Source organism: Amia ocellicauda, chromosome 6 (genome assembly GCF_036373705.1).
Source record: "Amia ocellicauda isolate fAmiCal2 chromosome 6, fAmiCal2.hap1, whole genome shotgun sequence".
Taxonomy (NCBI): Eukaryota; Metazoa; Chordata; class Actinopteri; order Amiiformes; family Amiidae; genus Amia; species Amia ocellicauda.
In genome coordinates this window covers 42,716,839-42,740,759 of record NC_089855.1, presented here as the reverse complement: position 1 = coordinate 42,740,759, position 23,921 = coordinate 42,716,839, and the positions used below count along the sequence as shown (strand labels likewise).

The 23,921-nt window shown below is 42.1% G+C and overlaps 2 non-coding genes across 2 annotated transcripts; one reads left to right on the top strand and one right to left on the bottom strand.

Moving 5' to 3' along the window:
• The first annotated feature begins 7,729 nt into the window (after nucleotides 1-7,729).
• Nucleotides 7,730-7,844, top strand: LOC136752053 (U5 spliceosomal RNA). The gene has a single exon (XR_010817227.1). It is a non-coding gene; the product is annotated as a U5 spliceosomal RNA (small nuclear RNA).
• An 8,551-nt stretch (nucleotides 7,845-16,395) lies between these two features.
• Nucleotides 16,396-16,510, bottom strand: LOC136751913 (U5 spliceosomal RNA). Its single transcript, XR_010817100.1, has one exon. It is a non-coding gene; the product is annotated as a U5 spliceosomal RNA (small nuclear RNA).
• Between the last annotated feature and the right edge of the window lie 7,411 nt (nucleotides 16,511-23,921).

Below are 23,921 nucleotides of genomic sequence, written 5' to 3'. Positions count from 1 at the left end.
GAGCTGGTCTGTTAGCTGCTCTGTGGTGTTGGAGGTTGTGAGCATGGCCAGCACCAACTCTTTTAGCTCCATCAGCTCCACCTCCAGCAGGGACATGTTCTCCCTCAGCTGGGACACTGTGTCGGTGTCTGAGGGGTGTCCTGTGCTGGGATGCGTGTGGATTCCTCGCTGTTCTCTGGCGCGGCGCTCTCCCCTTCGTTGGCAGGGCAGTGTGGGGCTGGACTCTCCTCCTGTGTGGCTGCGTCTGTGCTCTTTTGGACACGTCTCTCCTTTTTCTCTCTGTCAGCCAGCGTTTTCAGTGAGTGGAACTGATTTTCAAAGGTGCCCAGGCTGCCCTCGCTGCCCTGTATTAAGACTGTTCCAGTGTGGTACAGATTGATTGTCAGCATGGAGGTGTCTGGGTCGTCCTCCTCACTGATTGACACCTGCCTTCCTTTACTGATGCCTCTCTTTTTAATGTGCCTGTACAGTTGACAGATGGCAGCGTGCCAGGCGTCGGTGTGCTCGGTGTAGAAGACCAGGTTGCTGGTGACTTGCTGGTCTCCAGTCTGAGAGAAGTCGGCTCTGAGAGTCTCTGGGTTGTCCTTCAGTATGTGTTTGTCTGAGACTCTTCCTGGCCTGAGCGTTCTTCAGGTGCTCTGGGTAATGGATCGCACAGCTCCTGCTCCTGCTCATTGTATCTTTTATGAATTGATACTTTCAAATTCAAACCTCTGTCACTTTTCAAATGTCAACAGCTTTTCAGTATAGACACAGTTCTGTGTTGATTATACTGTATGCTGTAATTTTGAATATTTTCAAAGTTACATCATTTGTTTGTTTTTCCTATCATGTTACAAATGTTCCCTATGTGAAAGATGCATTATATCTTAACATTGTCAAAACAATTAAATATATACAGATTATTATTTTCCGTAAAGTTATATCACATTGCTATTAACTATGTGTGTCAGTAAAAGTTTAAAATATCCTGACAGTTTTTTATTGGTCCTGCAAAATAAGTGTTTAGGGAACAATTGTAACTTAAAGTTAGGGTTAGTGATAGGGTTAGGGTTATGAATATAATTGATACATAGAATTTTTAAGAAGTGTAAATGTTTACATTACATTTTCATGGATTGTCTGAAAGTTTCAGTTCTATTTGTGTATATGAAAGATATACATCTATACAATATCTTCACTATTAAAGATAAACGCATTATTATTTTCGGCATTGTTAAAGCTCATTGGTATTACTGTGACATTAGTTTATTATTGAAAATTATAAATATATATGAAAAGGTATCGTAAAAGAAATTAGAAACACCGTATACATTATTTTACTTTATAGCAGGAGGAATCGCTATGTGTTATGTTGTTCCCCCAAGAACATATTATTTGAGTTGCATGTTGTAAAGCCGGACAGGTTAGAGTGACGCACGTCTTTGTGTTCTGGATAGAGAGGAGTAGTGGCGCTGCACTGCTGTGCTCGGCATTGTATTTGTACCTGCAACTCGGTTCATAAGAGACATAAACAAAAGTGCCAGGAACAATAAATTGTGTCAAGGAGTCCTGATGTAAACTGAACCCCAAACAACTTGTCTACCTCCGAAGAGACTCGTTTCACGGTTTACAGACTGGCGGCAGCGAGGGATATTGTTTGCTTTTGTTTTTTCTCTACCGAGGCCGGATGCAGTGAGCTGTGCTTGCGGGTGACTGAGACAAAACCATGTCGGTGGTGATTGAACTGTACTGTTAAAATCGGAAAATAATAATAAAAAAAAACGTACGAAAGTAATAAACCGCTATGTCAAGTCATTTAACCGCAAATAGCTAAGTTAAACAAGTATATAAAAAAAAAACATGGAAAATCCGATAGACAGATTGATTAATGTTGACGCAGCAAATGAAAATGAAGCGATTAATGCAGAAAGACGCACGAATACGACAGAGTAACACATGATCGTGTTGAGCTGCCTCCTTGCTTTCACGGAGATGGGAAGGATAAAGAAAGTTTCTCTCTGTGGAACACGCGTCTGGAATTGGCTGTAAAAGCTGCACAAACAGCACCAGGATCTTGCAACAATTGTACCAACACGTTTAAGTGCTGATGCACTGTCATACTGGGTTTCTTTACCCTCTGAAATGCAAAAAGACTATGCTAAAACAGTAGAGACATTAAAATAAGTCTTTGGAAGAAAAGAATACCTACTGCATTTTCAAACTTTTGTTAATGCAAGACCCCGTCAGCCTAAAGAAGCATTAGAAGTTTATGCAGCCGAAGTAAGCAGACTTGTGCAAGAGGCGTTTCCCAATTACGGACAGCCAGCTATTGAAATGGAGCGTTTTAGACGTTTTGTTGCTGGTTTAGACCCAGTGCTGCAGGCAAAGTGTTATGAGCATGGTGCAAGTAGATTGGAGGAAGCCCTAAAAATGGCTTGCAATTGGGAGCGGGTCAGGAAGCATTAAGAACTGCCTCTTCACATTTCTAAAGCACAATAAATGAGAAGGTTCTGGAACAACCATCTATATGTAAATCTGGAAATATCCTAACAGCTATGGTGTCAAGCAAGTCCATTTCATCTACGTCAGAGGAATCCCCCAAATTACTACAAGCTATTGCAGATTTAACTGCAGATGTTAAAGCATTCAGAGTAGAGGTGAGCCAGTTGAAGCAACAGCAAGAAAATCTCAAACATGTGCACAGCCAGTACAAAGAGGGGAAAAAGGACCATCAGCCCTTTCCAGAATGGATGAAACGAGAAATATCGTGCATCAAGAAAAGCATCCCCTGATGGGTATAATTCTTCCTCTAGATCACAAAGAGATGTTTCTTCACCTTTATAGAAACATGTCTCCTGGACCAAGACCCGGACATCATTCCCTACATAGGCAAAAATATGAAAGGTGGTCTCCATCACCAAGCAACCGTTACTATTCAAGAACTAACATTCCTAGCAATCGCTATCACTCATTTCACCCTGATCAGCACTGCAGTTCAAGATATTCTCGTAGTCCATCTGCATCCTACTCACACTCAAGGGACAGGTACACCAGGAGAACACCCAGTCCACATCACCATGAGAGAAGGCCTGATTGCAGATACAGCAAATGTCATCTTTACTTTGATTCTGAGGATCCCACCTATCAGGGAAACGAGTGGTAGCAGGTGCTGCGGGCCAAGTTGCTGCTACATTGAATGACAGGGGTCCAGAGTCTGAAGCTTCAGCTTTAAAAGACTCTCCAACCTCTCCAATATTGTTTTGCTGTTATTGAAGACACTGCTGTTCAAGCCTTCATTGATACTGGTTCACAAATTTCTTTGATCAGTGAAAATTTAAGAGTGTCAATTCCAGCACTGAAGACAAAGTCCATCAGAAAGACATACGTGTTGGCAAGGTCAGTGACTGGTGAGTGCCTTGATACTCTTGGAACTGTAATCATTAGTATTAGACTTAGAGAGGAGGTTTGTCATCATGATGTTCAAGTGATAAGAAATTCCAATCAAGCTGTCATACTCGGATGGGATTTTCTGCAGAAACACCATGCAGTGATTGATGTACAAGGACAACTACAGTTGTGGAACTGGAAAGTCCCACTGTTGTTTTCTAAGCAAATTACACCTCTTTGTTGCAATGCTGTGACATTTGTGCCAATCTACATTCCTGCAATGACTGAGATGAATATCATGGCAAAGTTGCAGCCATTTACAGAAAATCAAATCTCAACTCCAAATTACTTAGGAATACTGTAACCTGAAGCATGCAACTACTCAGGTCTGTTTGTTGCCAGAACAATGTCTCCAGTGAAGAAAGGATTAACAACCATTGGTGTCATGAATCCTACCAATGACGACTGCCATGTGCCAAGTAACACACCACTGGGAAATTTTTACTCTCTGATAAATCAGGGAGGTGAAGAGTTCCAGGTTATTGAGGCTACTGTGCACAATATCAGGCAGACAGAAGGCACAAAGTTACACACAGTGGACTTCAGTCAGTCTAAATTGAGTGATCCACAAATGGACCAGCTGGAGAACTTACTTTTGAAGTATTGTGATGTGTTTAGTTCACATGAACATGACTATGGCTGCACAGATGTTGTAAAGCACCACATTCGAACTGGAGATGCCCTACCGATCCGCCAACATGCTTACAGGACTTCTCCAGCTTTGAAGCAGGAAATAGAAAAAACAAGTTCAGCAGTTGCTGGCCCATCACCTCATTGAGGAGAGCTGCAGCCCTTGGGCTTCACCTGTTGTTTTAGTCAAGAAAAAGGACGGCAGCTACAGATTTTGCATTGCATCAAGAAATTAAACCCTGTCACCATACGGGACTAGCATCCCTTACCACAGATTTCTGAAGCTTTGAACAGCCTGGCAGGGGCATGCTGGTTTAGTACCATGGACCTGTCAAGTGGTTATTGGTAGGTTCAGCTGGCATCAGAAGACCGGGAGAAGACCGCATTTACCACCGGCAGCGGCTTATACCATTTTAAGGTCATGCCAATGGGACTGACCAATGCACCACCTACCTTCCAACGTTTAATGGAGCTTGTGCTTCGTGGTCTACACTGGAAGATCTGCCTCATCTGTTTGGATGATGTTTTGGTTTTTAGCAAAACCTTTCCTGAACATCTGCAGAGTTTGGAAGATGTCTTTCTTCACTTTTGAAAGGCAGGACTAAAGCTGAAGGCCAGTAAATGTCAGCTTGCACGGGATGAAGTCTCTTTCCTGGGACATGTAATCACCAAGGGTGGTCTCAGACCAGATTCCAGGAAGCTTGACAAATTGAAAGATTGGCCAACACCAAGAACACCTAGTGAGGTGAGAGCTTTTGTGGGTCTCTGTTCCTATTACAGACGATTCGTTAAAAACTTTCCCCAAAGAGATGCTAAACAGTTGGTCTTCTGAACTACAGCCTGAACAAGCTGTTCCTGTAAGACAAACCTGTGAAGATTTAGCAATAGACATTGATGAACTGAAGCAGAAACAACAAGCGGATGTCATTCTGAGAACTGCGATGGAATGGAAAGAAATGGATAACCGAAGACCTACTGCACGACGAATCAAAAACTCCCCGTCAGCTCTGAAAAAGCTCTGGTATGAGTTTCCTCACCTGACTTTGGAAAATGGGATCCTCTGTCAAAAAATTAAAACCTTTCTTCAGAAAGCCTATACTTACCAATTGGTTCTTCCTGAATCCCTCATTCAGACAGCCCTCACTTACCTGCATGGAAATGTCTTCAGTGGACATTTAGGGACTGAACGAACTATGCAGAGAGCCAGAAAAATCTGCTATTGGCCTTACATGTCACGTGACATTTACAAGTTCTATACAGAGTGTTTAACATGTCAGACTCGCAGTGCTCCAACACCAAAAGCTAGAGCTCCTTTACAACCTATTGTGGTGGATCGTCCATTCCAGAAATCATCCAAATCATGGATTGTACATTACAATCGGCTGAAGGCATACAAAGGTCCTTGGTCTGACTTACTTGCTCATCCAGAAGCGCCTCCACAGCTGTTTAGAGATCCTGATGATGCACCTGTCAGTCCGCCATCAACACTGACGGCTTTGTCTGGAGACGTCCCTTACCCACTTCCAGTTCCAGCGAGCTCCAGTCATCACTCGATGCCGTCTCTCTCTCTTCTTTATTCCACAGCTCCTGTCCAGAGGGATATGCTACCTGTTCCAGGTGTTGTTCCACAGCCTGCTCTAGCACTTGAGCCATGCCCAGGTGTCACCCATTCTTCCAGCCTTCGGGAATCCCAAGTCACAGTGCACCCAGAGACTGTGTCTCTTACCTCAGCGACCGCAGACTCCTGTGGCATTACCTGCTGGATGTACCAAGTGGTCGTAAAGTTATAAAACCTGACAAGTTTAAAGATTTAGTTCTTTCTTGGTTTATACCTGTTTTCATGTTACATTACAGTTCAATACAGTAATGGCTCCTAATTTGTCATTCTTAAAAAAAAAAAAAAGTTCCTATTGTACTGATATACATCTATTGTGATTTAATTACTGCAACATCAGTTTATTATTTGGAAAATCTAACTATATATATATATATATATATATGTAAATGTATAAAAATGTAACATTAGAAATACTGTATGATTTATTTAATTAAGAAATGAGGACGATTTAAATAAAGTGGGGGAAGACTGAGACATTAGTCTATTTTTGAAAAATATAAATATCTATGAAAAGGTATCGTAAAAGAAATTAGAAACACTTTATGCATTATTTTACTTTATAACCGGGAGAAATCGCTATGTGTTATGTTGTTCCCCTAAGAACATATTTCAGTTGCATGTTGTAAAGCCGGACAGGTTAGAGTGACGCACGTCTTTGTGTTCTGGATAGAGAGGAGTAGTGGCGCTGCACTGCTGTGCTCGGCATTGTATTTGTAACTGCAACTCTGCCTCCAGCACCGGCACCATGTCGGTGGAAAAGCGCTAAGTGAGCTAACACTGAGCTCAGTGTAATATCTGCTCTGGAGAGCTCACAGTGTGACCTAGTCGTGAGTTTACGTCTTTACTGGGTAGTCCTTGACAACTTAATTGACTCAATTCTTGGGCTTAATTGGTCAAAATGACCATTGGTTGAAGGTACTCAGGGACTGATGTGTAGAGAGACTTATTAAACCTGCAGGATTGTGGTTTTCCCAGATCAGAATTAACCAGCTCACCACAAAGGAACATGGTAGTTGCTATTGCAACATGGATTACTCAAAAACATTGAAATCCAAGTTTGCAGTGGTCCTTGGGCCATTGTGTGGTGATCCAGATCACTTCAGCACGAATTTTGCAGTGCTCTGGACTACAACTCCAGGGACTACTGTGTAGTGGTCCAGACCTCAGAAACTGTATGAATATGAACACTGAAGTAGGTATCATAACTGTAACCAATACTTAATTTAATCCCTGTATTGTACGGAATAATAATAACAACTGTAAAACATAAGAGAAGGGCCTGAGAATAAATACAATACACAATAGACTAGAACCCTTAGAATGTAATAATATGAACATCTTCATGATTAGTATGATTGTAGTTTGGATGATATATTAATGCAAGTTGATAACATATTTTACAGAAAATGGGTTTTAGGAATTGTGTCAAAAAACTAAAAGAATTGTCTTAGGGACCACTGCTCCCTTTTTCCAGACCAATGTATAGCCCACTTTTCTTTTAAATTATGTTTAAAACAAAACTGAGGAAGCAGTGGTTAGTTCTGAATCAAACATTTTGACCCCCTCACTCAATCTGTAAGTCCTGCAACAAACATTGGAATATGCATAGATATTTGCTCAGACTGGTATAAATGTCCCTAATAAATAACCAAATGCCATTTTTGTTGTTTCAAATGTGTCCAACATCTTACCAGTATGTCCTTTTAGTATGTCACAAAGGTTCCCTAATTCGTTTTACAAATGTTCCCTGTTTGTTATGAATGTTCCCTTAGCATGTGACGAATATTCCCTAGTTTATGTTACAGATGTGCCCTAGCACGTCTCTCTATCTCCCCCTCTCTCTCTCTCTCTCTCTCTCTCTCTGTCTCTCAATTTAGTGCATTTGTGTTGTCAAAGTAATTGGACATGCAAACATACATACGTACATACATATGGAAAATAAACAATAAAATTAAAAATCACAATTAGATGTAATAAAGTACAGAAAAACAAAATGTAATAAAATGTGATCTTTAATACACACAAATATGTATGGCTGGTCGGAAGCGTCTTGGACTCGGGTTCCTCTTCATTACTTATAACGCTTTTGCCTTTTGTTTAAGCTTTCCATGGAGGGTAACGTGGATGAGTTTGTACCATTCTTGGGAGGCTCTGCCTTTTTGGGGCGGAGCTGTGATCCAGGTGAACAGCAGATCGGGCATAGGTGGGCATGTGGGCGGAGGAAGAGGAAGGCCGGTCAAGCAGATAAGCTTGCTAAGGTACGCAGCAGCAGCAAACAGCCCCCCCATCCAGCCAGCCAGGCAGTCTGGCTGGCAGTGACTGAGTGGTTGACAGATGGCAAGCAACGGAATGCACATGCTCTGTGATGTCATAGCAGTCAGCTCAGAGAGAGGTTCGTGATGTCATCGCTGAGCTGGCTGGCTCTGTGTGTCTAGCTGGCTGTGTGTGTGTGTGAGAGAGAGAGAGATAGAGTGTGTGTGTGTGTGAGTGGGTGGGTGGGTGGCTGTGTTAGTGTCTGTCTGTCTTTCTGTCTCTCTCTGTCTCTCTCTCTCTGTCTCTCGCTCTGTAGATGCATCATAGGGAACATATGAAACAATCTCTCTTCTTGTTTACCAAAAATGTGAATGAACGTATTTCACGTGGGTTTTGCCTCGGATTATTTATGAAGTGTAAATTGGATTTGTCTCAATTCTCCGTAGTTTTCAATGTATGTGCCATTCAGTAGCGTTCATGTTACAGATGTGTCCTATGCAGTGGTAGGGTCAATAAAATGTCAGTAAAACTTTATTTTAGCAATTATGGAGGAAGAAATGGAAATAGAGGGTCCTCACTAATTATCTAATTTACCAACAATGTTTAAAATTAGGCCTTGCGAAGCTGCAGAAAATGCTGTATAACTGTATGTGTGTTCAAACACCAGCTGCTGAAGTCTGATAGCTTTTGAAGACTCTGTATAGGAAGTTGAAGAAAGTGTTTTGTGATAATTATATAATGTTTTATATTAATTCTAGCATTAGAAGTAGTTTTGTTTACAGACTGAGCAGATTAGATTCAGCAGGACAAGTAAAGGGTCAACAAGGTCGGTTTGTTAGAAACTCCTGTCAGTAATGAAAGATTACACAGTGCCGAAATAGCCTACAGATGTTTGCTGTAAATTTGTTTATGACTTAACCGTTTCTCCAGATAGGCAGGAATTGTTTCTGTTAATGGGCGATTGACACTAGTTAAATGACGACCGTGGGATCACATCTTCCTAGTGCACATCAAAGACGGACATTGCTGCTTTGGATCCATCACCTCTTCACGGGAGGACAGATCGTGAAACGGACCCGGACCTGTATCTTCTTATTGGATGAACGGCCATAAGATGTTATGTCATTTTCCTATAAAGTTGTACTCATGTTTGTAAACATTAAGTCTCACTGAAGGAATTATTCCTGACGTGGGGCTTCTGAGTGGCTCGATTAAAGTTCTGTTTGCTTTATCTCCACGACTTCTCCACTTATTTCTGACACGATTCTACATCCTGGCATCACGAACGAGGATCTGAACTTGCCTCCACTCCTGGGACCAATGCAAGGGTGAGTAGCTTTAAAAATGACCACCCTGTATATTTAGATTTGATCTCTGGATTGTGTGAGGCTCTCAGATTGTAATTTAAAGAGAACCTGTGGAGAGGTAGAGGTAAAACAAACAGAAAGGTTGACTGTACAGTGGAGGTTCACAGTAGGGTGAACTCCAGGTAAGATAGATTTGCGGTGAGAGATGCCAATGGAACCGAAAGGTACGACGAGGCCTGCTGAGCCCCAGGTTAAGCAAGGAAACCCTTGTACACCAGGGCCAGAGTTAGTGGCAGTCAATAACCAGACGGAACCAGAGGTACATAAAGTCCAGCAATATAGCCCCATCGTTGGCAAAGATAGGATTGGCATAATGGCGTTAAATAAGTGTCTGTATGTGAATTCCAAAAAGTTTAAAATGTTAATCTTAAAATGGTAAAGGCAAGATAAAAAAACGACAAAGTTTCTATAATTCTTTGTCTGAATAATAAGAATTTAGAGAAGAAATTGTTCATAATAGATCAAGAAAACACCAAAGTAGTGTATTTCAAATATTATTTAACATCTGATTTTTAATAATAACAATATAATAAATAAATAAATGCTAAGGGCTGTTTGAGACACTGCAGGGTCAACAAAACACGCCACTAATCTAATATCTGATTTATCTTTGGATGTCAATCTGTATGTGCCTTATGTGTTTATGTATATATATAGTCTGAAGGTTATGTAAGGTAAATGTCTGTTTTGTATGCTTTGTATTTTTAATATTGTGCATAGTCCAGAATAAGACTGAGAAGGGAAGTAACCAATAATTTCAGAATTATATTTACAATTACGCAGTCATTGATGTTTTAACAACAGATTATTGAGGATTTAGACATTTAACTGTATACAGAGTGCACAAAGCATCAGAAATAAGAAATGAATAATGCATTCTATTATAAGAATAATGTTAAAGTAATACAAATATACACTAAATACATAGATTAATAATACTAATAAAGTAAATAAATAGTAATGGTGTCCTCTAAGACTCAGAAGAGCAATAATTTGTTTGTTAAAAATCATATTATGGAGAAATTCTGTAAAGTCAAATTAAAGGAAAACTAAAGGCTGGAATCCACAGGAGCAGCACTCTGGTGCAGCCCTGAGTGACAGCCTGATGTAAAACCCATAGCAGGAGAATGTAAACAGTATAGTGACATATTATAGTCTTATTTTAGAAAATATTTGGTTATTGGTGCATAGCATAAAATACCTGAAGTAAAAGTTAAAATTAGACCTTGGATTTTAGATTCTAAGAGTGAATTAGTCAAAGGGTAAGAATTTTAAGGATACTATAGAAATATAAATTATGAGCATTGAATAAGTGAGCTAAAATTAGTATTGCATAATTTTGAAGGAGAAAATAAAACATAAAAATACTATTAGAATGAGTTTTACCAACCAGAAATAAAAAAAAATTATGTTAAAAATTGAATTAGAGCTAATTTTTGAAATGGAAATCTGAGGAAACAGTGAAATTTGGTGAAGATATAAATACATAGATAACCAGATGCTCCAGGAAATTAAAGGTGTGGTCATTTGGTAGCTGGGAGTTCCACAATGAAGAGTTTTTGAAATCCCCAGATATAAGATCCCTAAATACAAGGTGTAGGTAAGAAATGAACTATTGATCAGTTCAATCTGGCTTTGGGAACAGTTCTTCTGAACATGTACCGGTGTAGATTGGACTTCAATAGGAGGAAGTGACACAATAAAGACATATATGAGCCGTGCAGGCGGACAGTCTTAGTGCCCACGCAGGCTCTTCATTGGGGAAATCATTGACTGAACAAATTTGTTTTCCTGAGGTATCTGGGAATCATTATTGAAATCAATTAAAATGCTTATTTTCTAAAAATATATTTTATTAGGAAAATATCTTAACTTATTAACTCAAATAATGGAGCGAAATATGTGTATAAATAGTAATAATACATGTCAATAAATATAACTTGAATTGTCTAGTAAAAAATTAGGAAAAGAAGAAAGAACAGCTGTTAGGATACAGAGTGATGTTTTCAGAGGGTCTGAGCGATGTTGATGAAGGTTTGAGGACGTTGACAAGGGGTTTAAGAGTCGATGAGGCTTGGGAAGCTGTAAAAAGGGAGTTTGGTATGTGTGAAAGAAATGTGCTGCCACTTTCAGCACAAGAGTTTTGATGGCGATTGAATGGAATATGAGGGAAAATAAGGAAGTTACTTAAGGTATAACTTAATGTAAAATAAATAAATAATTGAATGAGATATAGTTTAAAATCTAAAGTCATGAAAGTGTATGGAAATAATGCTTTCCCAAACAGAAATACCCTATTAATCAGGAAGGGATTCACCCCCCCAAACAAAACAAAAAAAAACAAAACAAAAGGGGGGGTGGGGTTGGGGCAGTGAAAGTGTCTGTGAGGTCAACTATGATCATTTACCTAACAATTATTAACTATGTTGTTGAAAGAGCTGCTGTAATAATTATTAAAATAGTCTAGTGCTAGGGCACATCTGTAACATAAACTAGGGAACATTCATAACATGCTTAGGGAACCTTTGTGACATACTAAAAGGACATACTGGTAAGATGTTGGGCACATTTGAAGCAATAGAAATGGCATTTGGTTATTTATTAGGGACATTTACACCAGTCTGTGCAAATATCTATGCATATTCCAATGTTTGCTGCAGGACTTACAGATTGAGTGAGGGGGTCAATATGTCTGATTCAGAACTAACCACTGCTTCCTCAATTTTGTTTTAAACATAATTTAAAAGAAAAGTGGGCTATACATTGGTCTGGAAAAAGGAGCAGTGGTCCCTAAGACAATTCTTTTAGTTTTTTGACACAATTCCTAAAACCCATTTTCTGTAAAATATGTTATCAACTTGCATTAATATATCATCCAAACTACAATCATACTAATCATGAAAATGTTCATATTATTACATTCTAAGGGTTCTAGTCTATTGTGTATTGTATTTATTATCAGGCCCTTCTCTTATGTTTTACAGTTGTTATTATTATTCCGTACAATACAGGGATTAAATTAAGTATTTTAACCACAAAGTATTGGCTACAGTTATGATGCCTACTTCAGTGTTCATATGCATACAGTTTCTGAGGTCTGGACCACTGCACAGTAGTCCCTGGAGTTGTAGTCCAGACCACTGCAAAATTCGTGCTGAAGTGATCTGGATCACCATGCAATGGCCCAAGGATCACTGCAAACTTTGATTTCAATGTTTTTGTGTAATCCATGTTGCAATAGCACCTACCATGTTCCTTTGTGGTAAATGGTTAATTCTGTTCTGGGAAAACCACAATCCTGCAGGTTTAATAAGTCTCTCTACACATCAGTCCCTGAGTAACTTCAACCAATGGTAATTTGGACCAATTAAGCCCAAGAATTGAGTCAATTAAGTTGTCATGGACTACCCAGTAAAGACGTGAACTCACGACTAGGTCACACTGTGAGCTCTCCAGAGCAGACATTACACTGAGCTCAGTGTGAGCTCACTTAGCGCTTTTCCACCGACATGGTGCCGGTGCTGGAGCCAGAGCCGCGGCTCGGCCTGGGATCCAGCTGATCTTTTTGTGAACCGGCCCGCTTTTCCACCGGTCTTGGAATCGAACGCTGACGTCACTGGATGTGGGCGTTCCCAAGCGTGGAGTAGAAAAGGAGAAACACAGCAATAATAATCAGCACCGAGGCGACTGCGTTTCTAAACCCTATTTAACATCACAATCAAACTCATTCTGCGTTTACACACAGCACAGATACATTGTAAAAACCAAACAAAAAACTCGAAATCACATGTAGACAACCAGAAACGAACATACAAGTATACGAATATGCTAAGATCAGCCTTTTATTTGTATTCATTTTTATTGATGTATTAAGGGATTTCAACCGATTTGCTATTTCAGACACTTTTACTGTATTGACTAAAATTGATGAGAATAATTAACATGAATTAACTTACTGTTGAAGATGTAACCCTTACCCAGTGGCTAACTCTAACTCTATGTTACAAATTTTCCCTAAACACTTATTTTACAAGATCAATAAAAAATCTTTAGGAATTTTAAACTTTTAAAGATACACATAGGTAATACCAATGTGCTTTAACAATGCCGAAAATAATAATGCGTTTATCTTTATTAGTAAAGATATTGTATAGAATAATGTATATATATATATAAACGGTTTCCAAACCGAATATAGAACTGAAACTTTCAGACAAACCATGAAAAATGGAAAACTACAAACACACCCTTAAAAATAAAAAACAGAAACACACAAACAAAACACTCACAGACATAGAGAAACCTGTTGACCAAAACCAGTTCTGGGAAATGTGGAACAATTTAATTCAACAAACAACAAGAATTGGCAATACGAAACGGAACCATTTGGATAAAATATTTGAAAATTTTTATAAAGATATCCAACAAAATGATCTGACACACAAACAAATTGAAACCAGGGAAAAACTGAAAATACTCGAACAATCAATTAAAAATAATCAAAACCCAAATGACGCTCCAATCACCCTACAGGAACTATCTAAAAAGCTCCAGGCACTTCCACCCAGAAAAGCCTGCAGCCCGGACTGCATCAGCACTGAAATGCTCAAACACAGCAGCGCACAACTGCAGGAGGCTGTGCTTAAATTGTTCAACATGGTCCTCAGAACTGGTTACTTCCCTGACATCTGGAAGCAGGGGCTGATCACCCCAATCTATAAGAGTGGAGACAAATTCGACCCTAATAACTACCGGGGCATCTGTGTTAGCAGTAACCTGGGGAAGGTGTTCTGCAGTATCATCAACGCCCGGATACTGGCCTTCCTTACCGAGCACAGTGTCCTGAGTAAGAGTCAGATTGGCTTCCTCCCAAATCACCGCACTACAGATCATATTTACACCCTACACACCCTCATAGACAAACACGTCCACCAAAAAAGTAAAGGCAAAATCTTTGCCTGTTTCATTGATTTCAAAATGGCATTCGATTCCATTTGGCACGAGGGACTTTATTACAGAATTCTTCAAAGCGGTGTAGGGGGTAAAGTCTATGATATTATAAAATCAATGTACACCGAAAACAAATGTGCAGTAAAAATTGGCAACAAAAGAACAGAATTCTTCACTCAGGGGCGGGGAGTGAGGCAGGGCTGCAGTCTGAGCCCAACACTGTTCAACATCTACATCAATGAGTTGACAACGGTGTTGGAGCAGTCTGATGCCCCTGGCCTCACCCTAAATGACACAGAAGTCAAATTCCTGCTCTATGCGGATGACCTAGTCTTGCTGTCGTCCACAGAACAGGGGCTTCAGCAAAACCTGGCACTGCTAGAGCAGTACTGTTAGTCCTGGGCCCTGGCAGTAAACATGAAGAAGACAAAGATCATGATTTTCCAAAAAAAAATTCCTCAGGGAAACAAATACCACTTCACGCTAGGCAACACTACCCTAGAACACACCTCACACTACACTTACCTGGGCCTGACTATTAGTGCGTCAGGGGGCTTTAACCTGGCAGTGAAGGCACTCAAAGACAAAGCAAGAAGAGCTTTCTAAGCAATCAGATTGTGAATGGGATATTAATGTTATAGAATCTTCTTCTGTCTCAAACTAATTGACAATGTGATCCAGCCCATTGCGCTGTACGGTAATGAAGTATAGGGTCCACTCAGTCAACAGGACTACACTAGGTCGGACAAACATCCAATAGAGACCCTGCATGCTGAACTCTATAAAAACATACTGCAGGTGCACAGGAGCACACCAAACCACGCATGCAGGGCAGAATTAGGCCGCTTCCCAACCCTCATTAATATAAAGAAAAGAGCACTGAAATTCTGGATGCACCTGAAGAAAAGTGAGTCAGACTCACTCCAGTACAAGGCCCTCCAAACCCAAGAGCTCAGCCCTGAGAAGAGTCCCCTGAGTCAGCTGGCCCTGAAGCTCACGGCACTGACCCCCGCTAATACTGTGAACAGAGACCAGCTTCAGGTCAGCACTGCTTACCTGCCCCCAATCAGAGTCAACCAAATCATAAAGATAACCAAAACCTCCTATCTGGAACATTGGAACAATGAAACCAAATCCCAAAGTAAACTGGATTGCTATCAGGCCCTAAACAGAGAATACACCCTGGCAGAATATCTCTTCACTGTCAGAGATATGAAGCAGAGATGGATCCTGACCAAGACCACAGCCTGGCCATAGAGACGGGCCGACACAGGCAGAGCTGGCTGCCCAGAGAGGAGCGGCGCTGTGGTCACTGCGAGACAGGAGAGGTCGAGACAGAGATGCACTTCCTCCTCCGATGCAATAAATATGCCAAATTAAGGGACACGTTCTATAATAAATTCATAAATATTATAAAATCATTCTCTGAATTGATGAATGAAAAAAAAAAAAGCTATCCTCCTGGGGGAGGGACACACAGCCCCCCTGGCCGCCCAATATGTAGCTGCCTGCCACAGCCTGAGGGGCTCACTGTGAAAACATGACATACATGAGCACCAGCTGTAACCTGATAACTATAAAGTAAATGTACATGTCTATTAATATTTAATTTATAAATTATAATGTTACTGTTTCATTTTTTTTGTTTCTTTTTTCCTACCTTTTATTATTTTTCAATGTATGTATAAATCAACTGCTTTGGCAACACTACGAATCTGTTTGTCCTGTCAATAAAGCAACCTTGAATTGAATTGAATTGAATTGAGAGACAGAGAGAGACAGACAGACAGACACTAACACAGCCACCCGCCCACTCACACACACACATACACACACACTCTATCTCTCTCTCTCACACACACACACACACACATACACACAACCAGCAAGACACACAGAGCCAGCCAGCTCAGCGATGACATCACAAACCTGAGCTGACTGCTATGACATCACAGAGCACGTGCATTCCATTGCTTGCCATCTGTCAACCACTCAGTCACTGCCAGCCAGACTGCCTGGCTGGCTGGATGGGGGGGCTGTTTGCTGCTGCTGTGTACCTTAGCAAGCTTATTTGCTTGACCGGCCTTCCTCGTCCTCCGCCCACATGCCCACCTATGCCCGATCTACTGTTCACCTGGATCATAGCTCTGCCCCAACAAGACAGAGCCTCCCAAGAATGGTACAAACTCATTCACGTTCTCCTCCATGGAAAGCTTTAGCAAAAGGCAAAAGCATTATAAGTAATGAAGAGGAACCCGAGTCCAAGACGCTTCCGACCAGCCATACATATTTGTGTGTGTTAAAGATCACATTTTATTACATTTTGTTTTTCTGTACTTTATTACATTTTATTGTGATTTTTAATTGTATTGTTTATTTTCCATATATATGTATGTATGTATATATGCATGTCCAATTGCTTTTAAAATACAAATGCACTGAATTGAGAGTGAGAGAGAGAGAGAGAAGTGCTAGGGCACATCTGTAACATAAACTAGGGAACATTCGTCACATGCTTAGGGAACATTCATAACATACAGGGAACATTTGTAAAACGAATTAGGGAACCTTTGTGACATACTTTAAGGACATACTGGTAAGATGTTGGGCACATTTGAAACAACAAAAATCCTGCAGGTTTAATAAGTCTCTCTACACATCAGTCCCTGAGTATCTTCAACCAATGGTCATTTTGACCAATTAATCCCAAGAATTGAGTCAATTAAGTTGTCAAAGACTACCCAGTAAAGACGTGAACTCACAACTAGGTCACACTGTGAGCTCTCCAGAGCAGACATTACACTGAGCTCAGTGTGAGCTCACTTAGCGCTTTTCCACCGACATGGTGCCGGTGCTGGAGGCCGAGCTGCAGTTACAAATACAATGCCGAGCACAGCAGTGCAGCGCCACTACTCCTCTCTATCCAGAAGACAAAGACGTGCGTCACTCTAACCTGTCCGGCTTTACAACATGCAACTGAAATAATATGTTCTTCGGGGAACAACATAACACATAGCGATTTCTCCCTGCTATAAAGTGAAATAATGTATGAAGTGTTTCTAATTTCTTTTACGATACCTTTTCATAGATATTTATATTTTTCAATAATAAACTAATGTCACAGTAATACCAATGAGCTTTAACAATGACGAAAATAATAATGCGTTTATCTTTAATAGTGAAGATATTGTATAGATGTATATCTTTCATATACACAAATAGAAAAAACGGTTACCAAACTGAATATAGAACTGAAACTTTCAGACAATCCATGAAAAATGGAATGTAAACATTTACACTTCTTAACAATTCTATATATCAATTATATTCATAACCCTAACCCTAACACTAACCCTAACTTTAAGTTAAAAATGTTCCCTAAACACTTATTTTGTAGGATCAATAAAAAAATGTCAGGATTTTTTAAACTTTTACTGACACAAATAGTTAATAGCAATGTGATATAACTTTACGGAAAATTATAATCTGTATATATATAATTGTTTTGACATTGTTAAGATATAATGCATCTTTCACATAGGGAACATTTGTAACATGATAGGAAAAACAAACAAATGATGTAACTTTGAAAATATTCAATATTACAGCATACAGTATAATCAACACAGAACTGTGTCTATACTGAAAAGCTGTTGACATTTGAAAAGTGACAGAGGTTTGAATTTGAAAGTATCAATTCATAAAAGATACAATGAGCAGGAGCAGGAGCTGTGCGATCCATTACCCAGAGCACCTGAAGAACGCTCAGGCCAGGAAGAGTCTCAGACAACACATACTGAAGGACAACCCAGAGACTCTCAGAGCCGACTTCTCTCAGACTGGAGACCAGCAAGTCACCAGCAACCTGGTCTTCTACACCGAGCACACCGACGCCTGGCACGTTGCCATCTGTCAACTGTACAGGCACATTAAAAAGAGAGGCATCAGTAAAGGAAGGCAGGTGTCATTCAATGAGGAGGACGACCCAGACACCTCCATGCTGACAATCAATCTGTACCACACTGGAACAGTCTTAATACAGGGCAGCGAGGGCAGCCTGGGCACCTTTGAAAATCAGTTCCACTCACTGAAAACGCTGGCTGACAGATAGAAAAAGGAGAGACGTGTCCAAAAGAGCACAGACGCAGCCACACAGGAGGAGAGTCCAGCCCCACACTGCCCTGCCAACGGAGGGGAGAGCGCCGCGCCAGAGAACAGCGAGGAATGCACACACAGCCCAGCGCAGGACACCCCTCAGACACTCGACACAGTGTCCCAGCTGAGGGAGAACATGTCCCTGCTGGAGGTAGAGCTGATGGAGCTAAAATAGCTGGTGCTGGCCATGCTCACAACCTCCAACACCACAGAGCAGCTAACAGACCAGCTCAACAGAGTCCAACACGAGCACAAGGTCACAGTGAGGGAGCTGAGGGAGGAGGTGAGGGAGCTGCAGCAGGACAGGGAGGTCATGAGGAGGGAGCTGACGGCCCTGAGAGAGGAAATGCAACGCAGAGACAAGACAGTGCAGAGCCTGAAGGAGCAGCTATACAAATTCACTGCCCACAACAAGCAGCCCTCAAGAAACCCAGCAGTGCACAATGTGCAGAGCCCTCCCACCCCAATGACATCCAGACATACTGACTCTCACACAACACACCACTCACACACTGCATCCAACAAACACCCTGAGCCTGACACACACACTGCACCCAACACACACACACAACCCGACCCGAACACACAGTGCACCCAACACACACACACACCCTGACTCAGACACACACACTGCACCCAGCACACACACACACCCTGAGCCCGAAACCACTCACAAAACCTGCGCACCCCACACACAGGCCGAACCAAACACAGATGAGACCTCACGCAGAAAGACTACCATGAAGAAGAACACTGAAATAGCCCTGCTGATAGACTCAAATGGGAAACTCATAAATGAGAGGCGGCTCTTCCCTGATGGCAAGATCTCCAAGGTCTGGTGTCCGACCACAGAGAGCGCCATTCAGCAGCTGTCCGAGGAACGCCTCGGCTCCCCCAGCCATATTATTATACACACAAGCACAAACGACCTGAGGACCCAGCAGGACAAGGTGGCCAGCTCCATCAGAAGAGTGGAAGAGAGGGCCACCCAGACCTTCACCCACGCCAAAATCGTCATCTCCACCCTGCTGCCCAGGAAGGACTTCCACCCCAACACCATCCACATGATCAACGCTGAGATCTCTTGGGGATGTGCTCTGATGCCAAATGTGCACCTGGCACACCACCCCAATCTTGGGGCCCACAGCTTGTTTGACCACGTCCATCTCCACAAACAAGCAGTGAGCGTCTTCGCAAAGACACTCAAAGACATCGCCCTGGGCCGAAACCTAGCCAGCCCCCCACATGGCCACAGAAGGTTCTCCAGCACCCACACCACCTAGAACAACCCCGAGCCAATCAGGAGAGCGGCCCCTGGGAGCCCCCGCCCTCCACCTGCACACCACCTTCCCCAGCCCGGACACCGCAGACCCCAGCCTGGATACGGCCGACCACAGAACAGCAGACCCAGAGTGGAGCCCACCCAGAACATGCACAGAGCAGCCCAGCAGCACAGCCAGCGCAACTACGCAGCAGCGGTCAGCAGAGTGGCCGACACCGACACCGGGGAGCAGCAGAAGATCCGACACCTGCTCAACCTCATCTGCACCCGACTGATAAGATAAGTAACTGTGCATAACAAAGAAACCACTGCAGGAGGTGACTAGCTATTACCACATCCGAAAATCACCCCTGTATAAATGTAGTTATATACTGATATATATGGACATATTTTCTAAAAATTATGTAGATATATGGATGCTTACATATATGTGTATATATGTAGATATATGTGTGTATGCGTATGTATATAGGAGTGTAAGTCAGGAGTTTTTTTTTTTGTTTATTTTCTAATTTATTCGTTTCCTATTTTTTCATATCACCAGTATTAATATTTATTTATTTGTTTCCTTTCCACCTCACACATTTCCAGATATATCTCATTCCAAAGGAGTATATAAATTGCTTAATTAGAGTAGAAAGAAATGCGATCCCTATCTATCACCATGTGGAACATCCAGGGCCTGGGCTCCTCAGTGTTCGGGCTGAAGAGCACAGACATGGAGTTCAGAGAGAGAGTGAGAGACAAGGATGTCATCATCCTGCAAGAGACATGGTGTCGGGCAGACGTGTCCAGTCACTGTCCCTCAGGCTACAGAGAGGTCATAGTGCCCTCCCTGAAGAAGCCCTCCGTCAGACATGGCAGGGACTCCGGGGGCATAATAATCTGGTACAAAGCAGAGCTCAGTGACTCCATACAGCCCATCAAAAGAGCAGAGTCACACATATGGCTTAAAATAAGCAAAGAAATCATTTCTACACAAACCGATGTGTTCCTGTGTGCTGTGTATGTTCCCCCCTCAGAATCCCCATATCACAATGAGGAGATCTTCCCCAACCTCCAGACTGAGGTCTGCCACTTCCAGGTCCAGGGAAGTGTGCTGATCTGTGGGGACCTGAACGCCCGGACAGGCAGCCTGCCTGACTTCACCAGCACACAGGGAGACAGCCACATATTCGGCCACACCCCCTTAAACACCCCCATCAGCTCCCTCAGACACAGCCACGACAGGGGAGTGAATAAAAACGGGCAAAAATTACTGCAGCTCTGTCAGGGACTGGGCCTGTATATCGTGAATGGCAGGATCCGGGGAGACTCTCTGGGAAAATACACCTACAGCTCAGCTCTTGGCAGCAGCACGGTAGACTATGCCATCACAGACCTAGACCCCTTCTCTCTCAGTGCATTCACCTCTATCAGACCACAGCCAAATCACTGTGTTCCTGAAGAGGACAGAGCACAGCAGCAGCGCTCACACACAGCCCAGCAAGCTGTACAGCCTCAGACACTCCTACAGATGGGCTCCAGACATCACACAAGAGAACCAGAAAGCAATTGGAAATCAAGACATCCAATCACTAATACACACCTTTCTGGTCACCCCAAATCAACAGAGTAAAGAAGGAATACATCTGGCTATAAAAAACTTAAATCATATATTTGAAAAAGCAGCTTTACAGTCAAAATTGAAAATTAAAATGAACATCCCAACAAAATACAAAGAGGAGAATTGAATAGATAAGTAGTGCAATACAATAAGGAAGGAACTGAGGAATGAAGGAACACTTAGATCAAAAAGAACAACACACTCGAAAGCAACTGACAATAATCGAAGAGTCTATTAACACAAATAGATTCTGTGAAAACTGGAAAAAATGTAATAAATTAAAACCATTCAAAATTGAGATATTTGGAAAAACCACTTTGAAAAACTTTATGAAAACATTCACCACACTGAGAAATCAGCTCAGCATGACATCAGTGTGAAACTAAAAAGAATGGAATTGGCATTTAAAGACACCCAGAATCCCCTGGACTCAACTATTACTGAGCAGGAGTTGCAGGAGAAGCTGCGCGCCCTGCTGCCCAGGAAAGCATGCGGGCCTGATGGCATCTCCAACGAGATGCTGAAACACAGTATCCCTGAGCTACAGCAGGCCCTGCTACGGCTGTTCAACCTGGTGCTCAGTGTGGGCCACTTCCCTGACAGCTGGCATAAAGGACTGATCACCGCAATTCATAAGAGTGGAGACAAATTGGACCCTAATAACTACCGGGGCATCTGTGTGAGCAGCAACCTGGGGAAGGTGTTCTGCAGAATCATTAACGCCCGGATACTGGCCTTCCTTACCGAGCACAGTGTCCTGAGTAAGAGTCAGATTGGCTTCCTCCCAAAACACCGCACAACCGATCATATTTACACCCTACACACCCTCATTGACAAACACGTCAACCAAAATAAAAATAAAATATTTGCTTATTTCATAGATTTAAAAAAAGCATTTGATTCATTCTGGCACGAAGGTTTATTTTACAAACTTCTCCAAAGTGGTGTAGGGGGTAAAACATATGACATCATCAAATCAATGTATACAGGAAACGAGTGCGGAGTTAAAATTGGCAATAAAAGAACAGAGTTCTTCACTCAGAGGTGTGGGGTGAGGCAGGGCTGCAGTCTGAGCCCAACGCTATTCAATATTTACATCAATGAATTGGCCACAATGCTGCAGCAATCTGCAGCCCCCGGCCTCACCCTACATGACACAGAAGTCAAGTTCCTGCTCAACGCAGATGACCTGGTGCTGCTGTGGCCCACAGAGCAGGGGCAGTACTGTCAGACCTGGGCCCTGGCAGTAAACATGAAAAAGACAAATACCATGATATTCTAGAAAAAGGCCAGGCTTCAGGGAACTAGGTACCACGTCACTTTAGCAAACAGCACCATCGAACACTGCACCCACTACACATACCTAGGCCTCACACTCAGCTCAACAGCAAGCTTCAACGCAGCAGTGAAGACACTGAGAGAGAAAGCACGCAGGGCCTTCTATGCCATAAAGAGACACATTTGCATAAAAATACCTGTACAAATCTGGCTAAAAATATTTGAATCCATAATCCAGCCCATTGCTCTCTATGGCAGTGAGGTGTGGGGTCCCCTCACAGGGCAGCAGTTTGCTCATTGGGACAAACACCCAAAAGAAACCTTGCATGCAGAGTTCTGCAAAAATATCCTACAGGTGCAAAGGAAATCACCGAACAACGCATGCAGGGCAGAATTAGGCCAATACCCATTATTAATCAACATACACAAAAGGGCAATTAAATTCTGGCTCCATCTAATAAACAGCGACACACACTCCTACCACCACAAGGCCCTGCAATGCCAAGAGCTGAACCCAGAGAGGAGCTCCCTCAGCCAGCTGGTCCGCAGGCTCACTGCGCAGACACACACCGACACCGGCCAGCCTCAGGACAGCAACACACACATGCACACAATCAGAGTCAACCAAATTATCACACAGCACAAAGAAAACTACATCACCCATTGGGAAACACACACACAAGCACAAAGTAAACTGCAGTGCTATCGGGCCCTAAAAAGACACTACACATTGTCAGAAAACCTTAAATTAATAACGAACGAAAAACACAAAAGGATCCTGACCAAATACAGGCTCAGTGAGCACAGCCTGGCCATCGAGACGGGCCGACACAGGCAGACCTGACTGCCCAGAGAGTACAGGCTGTGTCCCCACTGCCAACGCCGAGATGTCGAGACAGAGCTGCACTTTATTCTAAAATGTGAAAAATATAAACATTTACGAGCAAAATTTTTCCCCAAAATAGCAGATCTCTATAAGAGATTTCCAGACCTGCCAGACTCGGAGAAAGTGCCAGTCCTTCTGGGAGAGGAGACCAGCTGCATATTACTGGCAGCCCAGTATACAGCTGCCTGCCACAGCCTGAGGGACACAGTGGATACTCAGTCCACTCACACAGGGGACACCCCTGGACACAGGCAATGACACCTATGCTACACCCAATTATAACTATCAATATCAGTTTTATGTCTCTCTGAACTATGATTGAATTTTATTAATTGAAATTAATCAGTTACCTGTTTTTAACATATATATTGTGTATTTATGTATGCAAATGTACATATATATGTTCAAAACTGTTGTTTGTCACCATTGCTTTGGCAATACTTCTTTTTGGTCATGCCAATAAAGCA